Source organism: Cydia splendana, chromosome 15, assembly GCF_910591565.1.
Source record: "Cydia splendana chromosome 15, ilCydSple1.2, whole genome shotgun sequence".
In the NCBI taxonomy this organism is placed as follows: domain Eukaryota; kingdom Metazoa; phylum Arthropoda; class Insecta; order Lepidoptera; family Tortricidae; genus Cydia; species Cydia splendana.
The window spans coordinates 4220308-4233433 of record NC_085974.1 but is presented as its reverse complement, the minus strand read 5'-3'; positions in this window follow the sequence as shown (position 1 = coordinate 4233433).

Genomic DNA, 13126 nt, shown 5'->3' with positions numbered 1-13126 from the left:
CGCCAGCCGCCATAAGGTACCTTTTGCCGTGGAACGTCACATATCTTTACTATTTCATATCCAGTGAATCTCTAATTCATTTTCCGAATCGAGCCGTAGATTTTTTTAAGTAAACGAAGGACATGTCATAACTTTTTTCGCTAAACTTTTATCCGACATTTCCCGCTGTCAATACGTGTGTAAATGTTGGAACAACTACGTGTTGTGTCACTACTTATATAAAATTCCCTGAACGCGGCACAATTTATTCCCGGGACTTTAGTTTTCTCTCAAATATAGTAGTTTGTGTTACAAGGGATTAAAATGATATATTTTCGTCAAGGGCGTACATTGAATCCTGAATGAAGCGATGGATCCTGAGCGTAATGACGGATTCTAGTGTTAACGCCCAAGACGAAATAATTTTGATACCGTGAGACACATACTACTTTTCACATCAACTAGGAGGAAAATAAAAAAATCTTAGTGTTGACACAAATTATTATGTTTCAAAATATTAATCAAGCTAAAAAAAGAATGCCTAAAAATTACAAAAACAGTGTCCTAGAACAGAAAAGTGTCACTTTGATCCCCCCTAGCAGGGAGGAAAAGTGCCACTTTGATCCCTCCTAGCGGGGAAGAAAAAGCCCTTTTCCGAATAGGTGATGTGAAAAATAATTTACATTCTTCTCTGTTCGATTGTTAATATGAAATGTAAACGTGTCATACGTTAGTTTTATATTAACGACACGTACTTAATATACCTACACATAAAATTTACTCGGTGAGCAAGATAGGTTTCTAGAAACTAATACTAGTATTATGTTCAATGTTTATGTACGCCGATTGGCAGCACATAGTGAAACTTTACATATAATATTTAACCCCTATAATATTTATTTATTTATTTATATGTAAGTTTACCTATATTTATACAAATAAAACACTTGCCAATTTTTTTCGCTGAACTCCTGTATATGATTACGAGTTCTTTGCCCTAAGCCCTTAAGTCTTCGGGACTCATAAATTCTAGTTTGTCAAGATAGTTTTTAGGGTTCCGTACCCAAAGGGTAAAACGGGACCCTATTACTAAGACTTCGCTGTCCGTCCGTCCGTCCGTCTGTCACCAGGCTGTATCTCACGAACCGTGATAGCTAGACAGTTGAAATTTTCACAGATGATGTATTTCTGTTGCCGCTATAACAACAAATACTAAAAACAGAATAAAATAAAGATTTAAATGGGGCTCCCATACAACAAACGTGATTTTTGACCAAAGTTAAGCAACGTCGGGAGTGGTCAGTACTTGGATGGGTGACCGTTTTTTTTTTTGCTTTTTTTTTGTTTTTTTTTTTTGCATTATGGTACGGAACCCTTCGTGCGCGAGTCCGACTCGAACTTGCCCGGTTTTTTTTAAATAGTTGTAAGCTATACTCTGTATCTTTAGGTATTTAAATAAAAGTAAACAAAATCTATCCTCAAATGACTCCGTAAGCCAGTTGAGGGTAGTTGAAAACATTACATGATCAAATAATGTAGGTTAAAGTCAGATAGTTCAATGACTGATCCAGGCGGTTTTGTATTTGGTTGGTTAACCAATAAATGTTATAACTACCCGAAAATTTACAAATTGTTTCTGTACTTTTTTAGACATCTAAAGATACAGACCTTTAGGTGTCTTTGCACCTCTCGTGTAAATACTGCCGCCCAGATCAAAGAAATCCAAATATTTAAATTAAAATCTCCTAATCGGTTACATTTCCCACTACAAAATGTGTATAAAGTGTCGTGTCTCGAATGTTGTTTCTACGTGTTGTGTCAGTAACAAATGCCCTGAGACACAATACGTTCCCGGGGCTATCGACGGCATTTATAAACGTGTGAATACCATCTGCTATTTGTTACCAATGCCGCTATGTTCGCGGGGTGCTATTTGTTATATTGTAAAAGCTTTTTATGACACAATGCAATGCAAAAATTATATAGATTACATATAGTAAGTATAGGTTAACATTTCGTCTACTACTGTCAAAAAATTTACATTTATATAGCAATCATAATAAATACCTGTTTTAGTTGAATATATTTGGAGCAGATCTGCTCCTAAAGATCGGCGCCAGCCGCCATAAGGTACCTTTTTCTGTGGAACGTCATATATCTTTACTATTTCATACCTAGTGAATCTCTAATTCATTTCCCGAATCGAGCCGTCAGTCTTGGGCCCAGTGCATGCTAGCCTGCAATGTGGCGTTTGTCTCTGACGTTATTCTGTCCGCCCATCGCGTGGTCATACGTCCACCCCTACGCATCCTTCCTAAAGCATACGAAAGGTAATGATTGATTCACGATAGTTTCTGTTGAATTTCTATAAAACTATCTAAATTTATAAAATTGCGTCGCGTTATGTAAATGCTTACAGCAAACCAAAGAAAAAAAGAAAAATCCACTGCCAGGTGACTTGGGTTCGACGACGGTGCCGCCCTTCCACACATCGACTGAAACCCCTTTTATACCCTACCTATGTTAATCTACCCATTCTACCCCTTTGCCCATGTATTTATGATTGTTATGATTTCTATTACTATATTAAAATAATTGTTACGGAGAAAAAAAAAGAAAAGAACGTACTCCCATCTTATCCGGATCCGGAAACGCACTTGCATCCCCTCTGGTGTGCAGGTGTCCATAGGCGATGATAATTGCTTACCATCAGGCGATTCGTCTGCTTGTTTGCATTTTGCATCCTATATGATGAAAAAAAAAACTTACAGCTCTAAAGCCATTTTTGAAACATCAATCATTATCACTTTATCACTATTTTTGTTAGCCTAGTTTAGTGTCCCACTGCTGGGCAAAGGCCTCCCCTCCTTTCCTCCACTCAACCCTGTCGTTTGTAGGTACGTTCCCGCCAATCCGGATAAAATGCGTCCAAGTCGTCCCGCCATCTCCTTTTTGGTCTGCCTGAACCCCGGAAACATAATATATTCTTCAAATGTTGTAGAACTCCACTAGACAGGTTTTTTAAAATTCCGTCCCAGAAATGAAAATCGCGTTGAATGTTTTAAGTTTTTACGCGGATGTCTATACGAGCGGAGGTTATTAATAATGAATGTAACGGAATATTCGGTGCACGAGCCCAACTCACGTATCTGACTTTTAACTTGGATTCCAGAATTAAACTGTTTTCCGACACCTTCCGTAACTCCGACTCGAATCCGAAACAATTAACGAATTGACTCCAAATTACAAACTTTGATACTGCGAACTTCACAATTTGTTTAATTTTATTCGACTTGCGTTAACAGGTTTATGCTAAGAATAAATATTTTAGCCTGATTTGGCTAGCATAATACCATTAGAGAATACACCTATGTATGGCATATATATGGTATGGCTTTCTGCAGGATCTCATTTTAGTAGTATGAGTATATAGGGGACAGCCGGTCTTTGGTAAATTGTTAAGGGTATAAAGCATAGAAGGAAGGATCGCATAGAAGTGGTATACGCGTGCCTCCGTGAGGGACAAAACATACGCGAATGCGACACTGTGATTGGTCGAATTCGTTTGTTGCCCACCATTCTCCATACTAATAAAAAGGTGGGGAACAAACAAAAAGTGAGACTGTGACAAGGACAAGCAATAATACCGCTTTCTCTGCTACTCCTACTGAAAGATACATAAGACTATCCCGTTCTGTCAGTTACCCCCACCACTCATGCCAGATCCAGGTATATCCTAGATTCATGGTATAAAGTCCTGAGGTAACACATGTAAACAATCAGTGAGCATCAAGTTTAAAGGTGAACGCATACATTTCATTCTACTGATAAAATGTGTGAACACTACACCCAACTCTACCGTTTCCTCTAGTCGTGAACACCGAGCTTATAGCAGATATGTCATACCCAAATAACGAGCTAACCCACATATCGGCAGCAAATGTGACAAAATCCAGCAGAGATCGCGCAAACTAACCGCAGCCAATTTCAGCGGCAATCGGCGGAAACGTCATAATCATATGATAGGTGCGCAGTGCGCCCACCTGTCGGGGCGCTTGCGTCGTTGTGACGTCACGCGAGCACGCCCGAGCGGCCCCGAACACGAACGATTGATCCGGCCGAGCCCGTAAATGCTACTCTCTAAAACTATTCAGGCAAAATGATTTGAAATTTCCAAAAGTAGCAGACTGTTGTATGCCTAAATACACCGAGCGCGCGATCGCCTCTTATCCAGTTCTTAATCCAAGATAAATATTACATCAATCGGGGGTGTCGTAGGACGCAGGCGCGGGCGGCTGGTCGGCCCAGTCCCGCACCGGCCGCGCCGCTGGCCGCACGTCGCGCGACACGGCCGCGACACGCGCCTCACCTACACAGACACAGCCACGTGTGCTCAACACATTGCGTAAGAACGCGTCTCCTTTGACACCGATAAAACAAATCACTATCGCTCGGTGCAAACGTGTGCAAATTTTGTAAAGTGCGAGGTTAGAACGCCCCGCCCGCGCTTTAACCCTAGCAACGCGAGTGCGGGTTGACCTTAAAAGATTTGGGTTTGTTTATGAGTCAGATATCATTAAGAGCAGCCGTCGCTGAAACTTGAGGGTTAATATTGCGAACAGAAGGCCTATATATATTCGCCTTTAATATTGTAAGTCAAACGTCTTAGTAAATTCTTGTTACGGAGCCCCGGGCTTCCGGAATGTATTAGCTTAATAATTGTATTTCTACCTTCACCAGCTAAAAATAACCTTGGTACAAACGTAAATGTGAGTATATAGAAATATTTAGCCCCTAATGTTTAACAACTACAGAATTTTTCTAAATTTTCGTGGAATTTTCGGAATTACCTTATTCCTATTATACGTTACGTTTTAGTATAACAAAAGTGGTATTCTTATGTTTTCCTTATATGTGTAATTTACATATTTATATATTTTTTTACATAAAAAATGTAAAGGCAGATTTTTGCAAATTGAAGTCTCCATAGATATAAACTACATAAAGATACTATAAGCTTTTAAAAACACAATTTTTTCCCCAATTCTTACAATTCTATACTCATACATCTCGACCTCGTATAGCTATAGCACTAGCATAAAATCTAAACTAAGCCTTAATCCCACGGAGCAAAGTCGTATTTCCAACTACAACTTTATATTTCCGCTATTTTTATATTCCAAACAGGCTCAAGTTTTTTTTTAATCGCTTCTAATGACTCTCCCTAATTAACGTAGCCTGACATTTAAGTAATGGGACCTTCTGGGGAAACGTTGGCTTCGTAATTTTTTTAAGGGGCGCTAATTTGGCATGGTTCTGTAGACAGCTTTGACAGCTCGGGTGCTAATGATTCTAGACCTTAAGACATTCAGGGCCAAGAACCCGACAGTGGGGTACACTGTTCGTAGTGACTACGCGCTCCATACGACGAAACGTGGCTACATGCTACAAGCGTAACCCGTAGCACTTTAAAAAAAATTACCCACACAAAGATTTAGGTAACGATTTCCAGGGTAACGAAAACAACCAAAACATAAGTCTTTTATTTTAAAAAAGGAGTCCATGGTAGCAGCGGTTAGGAATGTTAGGATGTTGTACAAACAGACATGTGTTTCGTAAATTTTATATATTATCATGTGAGATACTCATCAAATGTATACGGAAAATATTTAAAAAATCTTTACGCAATCCTCTTTAACCTCTTACGTAACCGAAATAAAATATGTTTTGCATTTTTTATACTAACAACCTGACCCGTTTCATCATTACTCAATATTTTATATTTATTTATCCATCAATTTGTTCTTCATTTTATATGAATTGAACATTTGGTATTTTACATAAACACAAAATACTTATATTCGTTTCTGGCGTGGGTTATCCGCAAGTTTATTTTATGTTCACTATAATATTAGGGCTCCTATGTTGAATAGCAAAAAAGTATCGGCTCGATTCGGAAAATGAATTAGATTTCGACTAGACTTCAACAAGTTACGATACGGATAATTTAAAGATAGATATGTCAAATTTGACGTTTCCGCGATTCTGGAGGTCCTCTTGAACGATTTCGACAAGTATATCCGAATAGGCCTGAAACTTGCGGATAACGTGGGTTATTGGCGTGGGCCAGAAACGAATATAACAGGCCTATTCGGATTTCGAGATAATCACAAGATCTTGAGACGATTTAGAGATCCACTAGACCTACATTAGATATCGACTAGATGTGACTTGGATATCTAAGTCATAACTTGTCGAAATCGTTCAAGAGGACCTCCAGAATCGCGGAACCGTCAAATTTGACATATCTATCTTACAAATATCTTTAAATTATCCGTATCGTAACTTGTTGAAGTCTTGTAGAAATCTAATTCATTTTCCGAATCGAGCCGTTTATTTCATGTTCACTATAATATATTAGTGCTCCTATGTTGAATAGCAAAAAAGTATCTACCAAGTCTGAAAATAGTTTTCGCTATTTTCTACGCTATTCGTAGCACATGCTACGAACACTTGCTACGCCGTAGCCTCGTAGCTGTAAACAAGGTACTTGTAGTAGGAATGATACTCTACGATACGGGCGGCAGATATCTTGAAGGTATTGTGTTGAGTTCTTGGTTTTAAAAATTGTATTAAAAATTGTAATACAATGTATTATGCTCCATTCATCAACGTGTCGGTTTTCTAAGTCGGTACTCGCCGCTTAAGAAATCTTATTAATCTTAATAAATTTAAAACAATTAAATTAAATTATTTTAATAATGAATACTTAGAAATCAATTATTACCAATAACCGAGTTGTTACTTATTTCTAGGTGTTAACTATGAAAATCGAACAGTAATTTTATATTAATTAATAAAATTAAATTCATAATACAAAAAACCATACGGTCTACTTAGTACATCTTTAAAAATACGACACATAATACGAAGTTAGCCAGTTAATTAAAACAAATGAAAAAATGCCTTGATTAATAAAAAAAAATCGCATATGAAAATTACCTTTAACACATTCAACACCAAGAACCCGACTGTCGGGTACACTGTTCGTAGCGACTACGCGCTACATACGACGAAACCGTGGCTACGCGCTACGAGCGTAACCCGTAGCACTTAGTGGTATTGAATGTGTTAACATCGTGAATTTGATCGTCAATCAACAAATTGCCTTAAAATTCCTGTTGATAATCACGCGTGATCCCCGTGAGCCTCTCCTCGTGGCGCAGAAATCACGCACTCTTTGATCTCCTAATTAATTCTAGCCTCAGACGTTTCGTTTCAGAACGATCATGAAACAACCTGGAGAACATTCGAATTTTATGATTTCGAATACATTCGAATTTTATGAATTGGTCACTTTTGACATGACTAGCGGCATGTCTCGCTTGACCTTTTGGACGCCAAAGACTGATTAATCGGTCACAGACCTCAGAGCAACATAGACCGACGTGGATATGCAATGCATAAAGTTCAATTTCAGTTTTGACACTTCGGTGACGTGGCGTCCGGGTGACTGCTTTTGTGTTTGACACGGCGTCGAAAAGGTTAAGATTTGACGTGCGGTCTGCAGCCGCAGTTGCAATAATACACCAAATACGCAAAAATTACCATACTACGTGCAGTCAGTCTTGTCATTCACTTTACTATGGAAATCTGACAATAACACCGACACGTTCAGGCCACTGCAGTAGGCGGGACAGTAGTGCAGCTGCGGTCGGAAATGGAATGTTACCTTTTCACTAATACAAAAGTTACGGACGAGATTGGAATACTCGTAGGTACAGCACCTACGAAACGGTGATCAAGGCCTTCAAAGACTGAAGCCGTATTTGAACCAAACCAACATGTTAAGCATTCGCTACTCACAACATTATTCATTTTGTGAATATACCGCGCCCTTCTTCTTTTCTTCTGGCAGGCCCCGAAATTCGCAAATTGCGGGGATCTTTCTCTTTCACTCCAATGAAGGCGTAATAAGAGTGGCAGAGAAAAATGCCCGCAATTTGCGAACTTCGATTTACGCGGTTATAGCCCAGGCAGATAATTCTGCCCTCCTAAGCTAAAAAACCGTATTTGAATTCAATTTGTATGAAAATTGAATGCAAATACGGCTTTTTAGCTTAGGAGGGCAGATATGGCGGGACGACCTAGACACCTTTCTCAATAACTGGCCGGAGGAGGCACTATATGAACTATATCGGGAGTCGTGGAAGACAAGGGAAGAGGTCTTTGCCCAGCAGTGGGACCCCATAATAGGCTAGTTAAATAAAAGTGAATATAGCAGTGATATCTATGGGAATTTATAAAGTTTAAACCTGCCTCTTGCTTCAAAATTCTCATCATCAACTAAGCTCCCACTAAGTCTAACCTGTTTAAGTATAGGTACTTACGTATATATTCAAAACAATTTTACGTTATGAAAGACCTCACTTAGACTGGTGTTGTGCCAATCGCTGTGAACAGCTGTAAGCAGCAATAACAGCCTTGATTACCTGTATTTAACGTGTGAAGATTTATAGCCATTGACTTTTCGCTTGCGCGGCATATTTTACATGTTTCTCGATATTTATATCTTAAAATATTCGTTCTGGAATTCAAATCAAAGAAGGGTTTTGCAACTTGAAAATTAAACAGACAAAATCTGCATATACGTTGTACATTTTCAGAACAAAATTGTGTGATTGGATGCTTCTTGTAGATCAAAAGACGTCCATAAAATTAAAATTTACCCAATTCAAATATACTCCTAAACTCTTATGAGTATACTTATAATCTAGGTTCACAAACAGCCAACTGAATCTGGATAAGGGGTTGTGCACAAATTACGTGAGGTGTTTTCGGCTATTTTTTGACCCCCCCTCCCCGTTGGTGATATTTGGTAAGGTTTTTGGCTACCCCCCTCCCCCCCACACAAACTCACGTGTATTTTTTTGAAATTTTTTCATTCGTCCTAATTTTAAAATAAATAGTATTGTATATAGAAAATCTTGTTTATTTTTCGATTTTCGTTAAATAGACTCGCTATTTTGAAGTGCAGAGTGAAGATTTATGTTTAACGAAACCGGGAAAAAGTATCTACTCATGTGGTAGGTTTTTTTAGGGTTCCGTACCCAAAGGGTAAAACGGGACCCTATTACTAAGACTTCGCTGTCCGTCCGTCCGTCCGTCCGTCCGTCCGTCCGTCCGTCCGTCTGTCACCAGGCTGTATCTCACGAACCGTGATAGCTAGACAGTTGAAATTTTCACAGATGATGTATTTCTGTTGCCGCTATAACAACAAATACTAAAAACAGAATAAAATAAAGATTTAAATGGGGCTCCCATACAACAAACGTGATTTTTGACCAAAGTTAAGCAACGTCGGGAATGGTCAGTATTTGGATGGGTGACCGTTTTTTTTTTGCTTTTTTTTTGCATTATGGTACGGAACCCTTCGTGCGCGAGTCCGACTCGCACTTGCCCGGTTTTTTTATTCTTAATTTCGTTCACTGTAGAAAAACACGTGAGGTTTAATCCTTATACCCCTCCTCCCCCAACGTGATCTATCGTGATTTTTTCGTGACCCCCCTCCCCCTATCGAACCTCGCGTCATTTGTGCTCAAGCCCTAACAATAAAAATAGTCAAATTAAAGTGCGAGTATAAGCTTTTCTTTTATCTTAATTTGTATAATGACGCACTCGCACTTGTATAATGAGGCACTGAAGAGTTGTATAATGAGGCACTATCAAACCGTTATTTACTCAGCCCCAATATAACGAGTTTAGTTGGGAACCCCATCGAGAACTTAAATTTCGAATATCACGCAGCGCGACCCGTGTCATACTTATATTACTTCATACATTATTTCTAGCAAAGAGAATTTGAAATAGAGAGTTACTGTTATGGTAAATTATGTAGCTACAGTACATTTACTGCCATCTTTCGACAGAAGATTAAAACTGTTAGAACGCCATTTGACTATGATCATTATCATTTCACTGATATGTGTTAACTTGTTAAATATTAATATTAACGCCATCTACTCGAGAGTAGGCTGAAGGTTATGGCGCAATCGCTCGAAAAGATTGCACCATACCTTTGGCCTATAGTCGAGAAGATGGGGTTAATATGAATATTTAATAAGTTAACACATATCAGTAAAAGAATAAGGATCAATGTCAAATGGCGTTATAACAGTTTTATCTTCTGTCGAAAGATGGCAGTAAATGTACTGTAGCTACATAATCCATACTTATAAATGCGAAAGTGTGTCTATCTATCTGTCAGTTACCTCTTCACGCTTAAACCGCTGAACGGATTTAGTTTAAATTTGGCATAGAGATAGCTTGAGTCCCGGGGAAGGACATTAGGATAGTTTTTATGTCGGAAATCATCCCTAAAGAGAGTGAAAAGGGGGTGGAATTGAGAGAGTTAATAAAGTGCCTGATAATTGATGTAAGCATTAACTTATCAAATTGAATGATTGCTTTTACACTTTATCCAGGCGCTATACTTACTCTAGCTGCTGTTACTGATTCCACGCAGACGAAGTCGCGGGCAAAAGCTAGTTTACCATGACAGTAACTCTCTATTTCAAATTCTCTTTGTTTCTAGTAACCGTTCATTTGCCTATAAATACTTCAACGTGATATACAGCCAGCAGATTGCTCTTTTACTTGCTCTATGGGCAACAAATCATAGATGTTATCAACTGACAGGGATAATATAGTTGGCTGTAATAAAATAGGAGCTTTCCGTCTGTGCGTATATCTTTGTTTAATCGATTACTTTGTTTTGTATGAATTCATGCCTTCAATATACGTCAATTTCTATAGAATTTTCTGCATATCATTTTTGAGAAAAACCAACATCCTATGAAAGAATCAGAAAGCGCTTGCGTGGAAAAAACGTAGAAATAACACAGGTTTATTCGGACGTGCGCATCAAACCGATATTTGAACCAGATTGGAATCATATCAGTTAGCTGTATAATTCGTGCGGACATGGCTTATAACAATCGAGCCTGACGGCGCGATTCGGCAAATGAATTAGACATTCACTGGATATGAAATAGTAAAGATATGTGACGTTCCACGGCAAAAGGTACCTTATGGCGGCTGACGCTTACCCTATTATTAACGCCGCTCCAATATTCAGCCGGTGCAATGGTACCTTTTGCCGTGGAACGCCACATATCTTTACTATTTCATATCTAGTTAATCTCTAATTCATTTCCCGAATCGCGCCGTAAAACTAAGTTAAACTACTATCAAGTACGCGGACTCTCGTTATGTTTTATTCAACTTTACGGGGTCCCAGTGCCGCTTCCGCCACTCCCGTAATTCTAAAGGCATAATTCTGTGAGTGGCCATTAGAGCAAGGCTCATTTCCGGCCCAAAATAACTCCTATACGCTCCCGCTTGTTGTTACGTGAAGTTGAGTTCATATGTGACGTTCCACGGAAAAAGGTACCTTATGGCGGCTGGCCCTTACGTCGCATAGCACTGCAAGAGTATTGGAGCGGCGATTATAATAGCGTAAGCGCCAACCGCCATAAGGTACCTTTACCCGTGGGACGTCACATATTAGGGAAGCCAGTAAATGTAGAGAACTTTTGTCTTTCATTTGGGCGTGTTTTAATGCACTAATAAGTGCCAATTAACAACTACTGCACTTAAAGTTGCCTTTATCTCTAGCAGAATCATTATCAAATTGTACAACGGGACTTAATCTCGTATTTAAGTTTTAAGATGAGCTTAATAATGTATAAAAATCGTGAAAGTTTAAATCAGTGTCTAGCAGAATCGTTTAGAAAGTCAACATAAAACTTGTTGTAATGTTTTTGCCCAGTAGGTAAAGGTTATTTTTATTTTAACTCTAATGGTGATCCCATCACGAGCTGTTATAAATATATTATAAGATTGTGTGACAAGAAAGAAATGCGAAATGCGACCTGCAGAGGAGAACATCCGAACATACAAAAGCATTTTAGCCCAAGCTGCAACGGACTTCGCTAACGCTCGGTCAACAAAAACAATTTACTTATAAGCCATAACTTAGACGTTGAAAACCGACGGCGGTGACTAAGCCCTACCGCTGAGCTGTGCCCTGTCAGTGCATGTAGTAATTTGTGAGCCCATTTAAGGCCGTTCATTTTCCGAGCCTTAATACGGCCGTTGACCCCTAGTTAACCCTGCACGCTCCATTGTGGCTCACGTTTAGTTTAAGCCGTGAAAAATAACGGTGGATGAATCTTAGAAGTTACTGCAGATTTTTACAAACAAGGGGGGGATATTTCCTTTCTTTATTTATTTACTTATCTTATGAAGTTAACTTTAGTTTTCTCGCCACTTTCCGTCAATCAGTTGACGTTAAGGTAACATTGTTTGTTTGGTATTAATAAATACTGCAATTTGATTGTTTCGTCATGCGACAAAGTGATTGTGCTGAGAGGCCTGACAGTTAGCAAATATTTTGACATCTCTCAACAGACTTCGATTTTAATACAACTAGTGGTATATAAAATATAATAACCGTGAGCATCCGTGATGTGAGTACATTATATGGTATACCTACTTAGTCCATTACTACGGCGTTAACTAGTGACGTCATTATGTATGGAGCTCACATCTAACAATGAAATTTTAACTTAGTTATTCCAAATGTTTTGATTTAATAAAACATTTTACTGATAGGTTTATTTCAGTAATAAGAAATATTTAAATACAATTATATTACATTGAAACACACGATTGCTGTATATTTTACTTTTATAAATGGTATCTTAAATACAAAAAAACTTTACGAATATTTTTTTAAAGTACTACACATAATTATAGACCTTTCATCGCATCGCGTATCGTCTAGCTAGACCACAGAATAATTAATAGTACTACCGTACAGAAAGGAAACTTCCTACAAAAACGAAGTTTGACAGCGGTTCAGGGTCGAATCATGCTGTCCCTTTCTAATATATGGCACTATCGCTTTCGGCTATTTAGGGTTGTCAAAAATCAAGTGATTATCTTATCTGTGGTCGTGCACGCAAAAGGAAGTCAAGTGGTGCCAACCCTAATAATTGCTCAGAGCAATGCTGAGCCGAGCGGAGCCGAGTTTGACCGAAGTCAGGAGTTTCGCACCCCTGGCTAGACTTTATTTTATTCATCA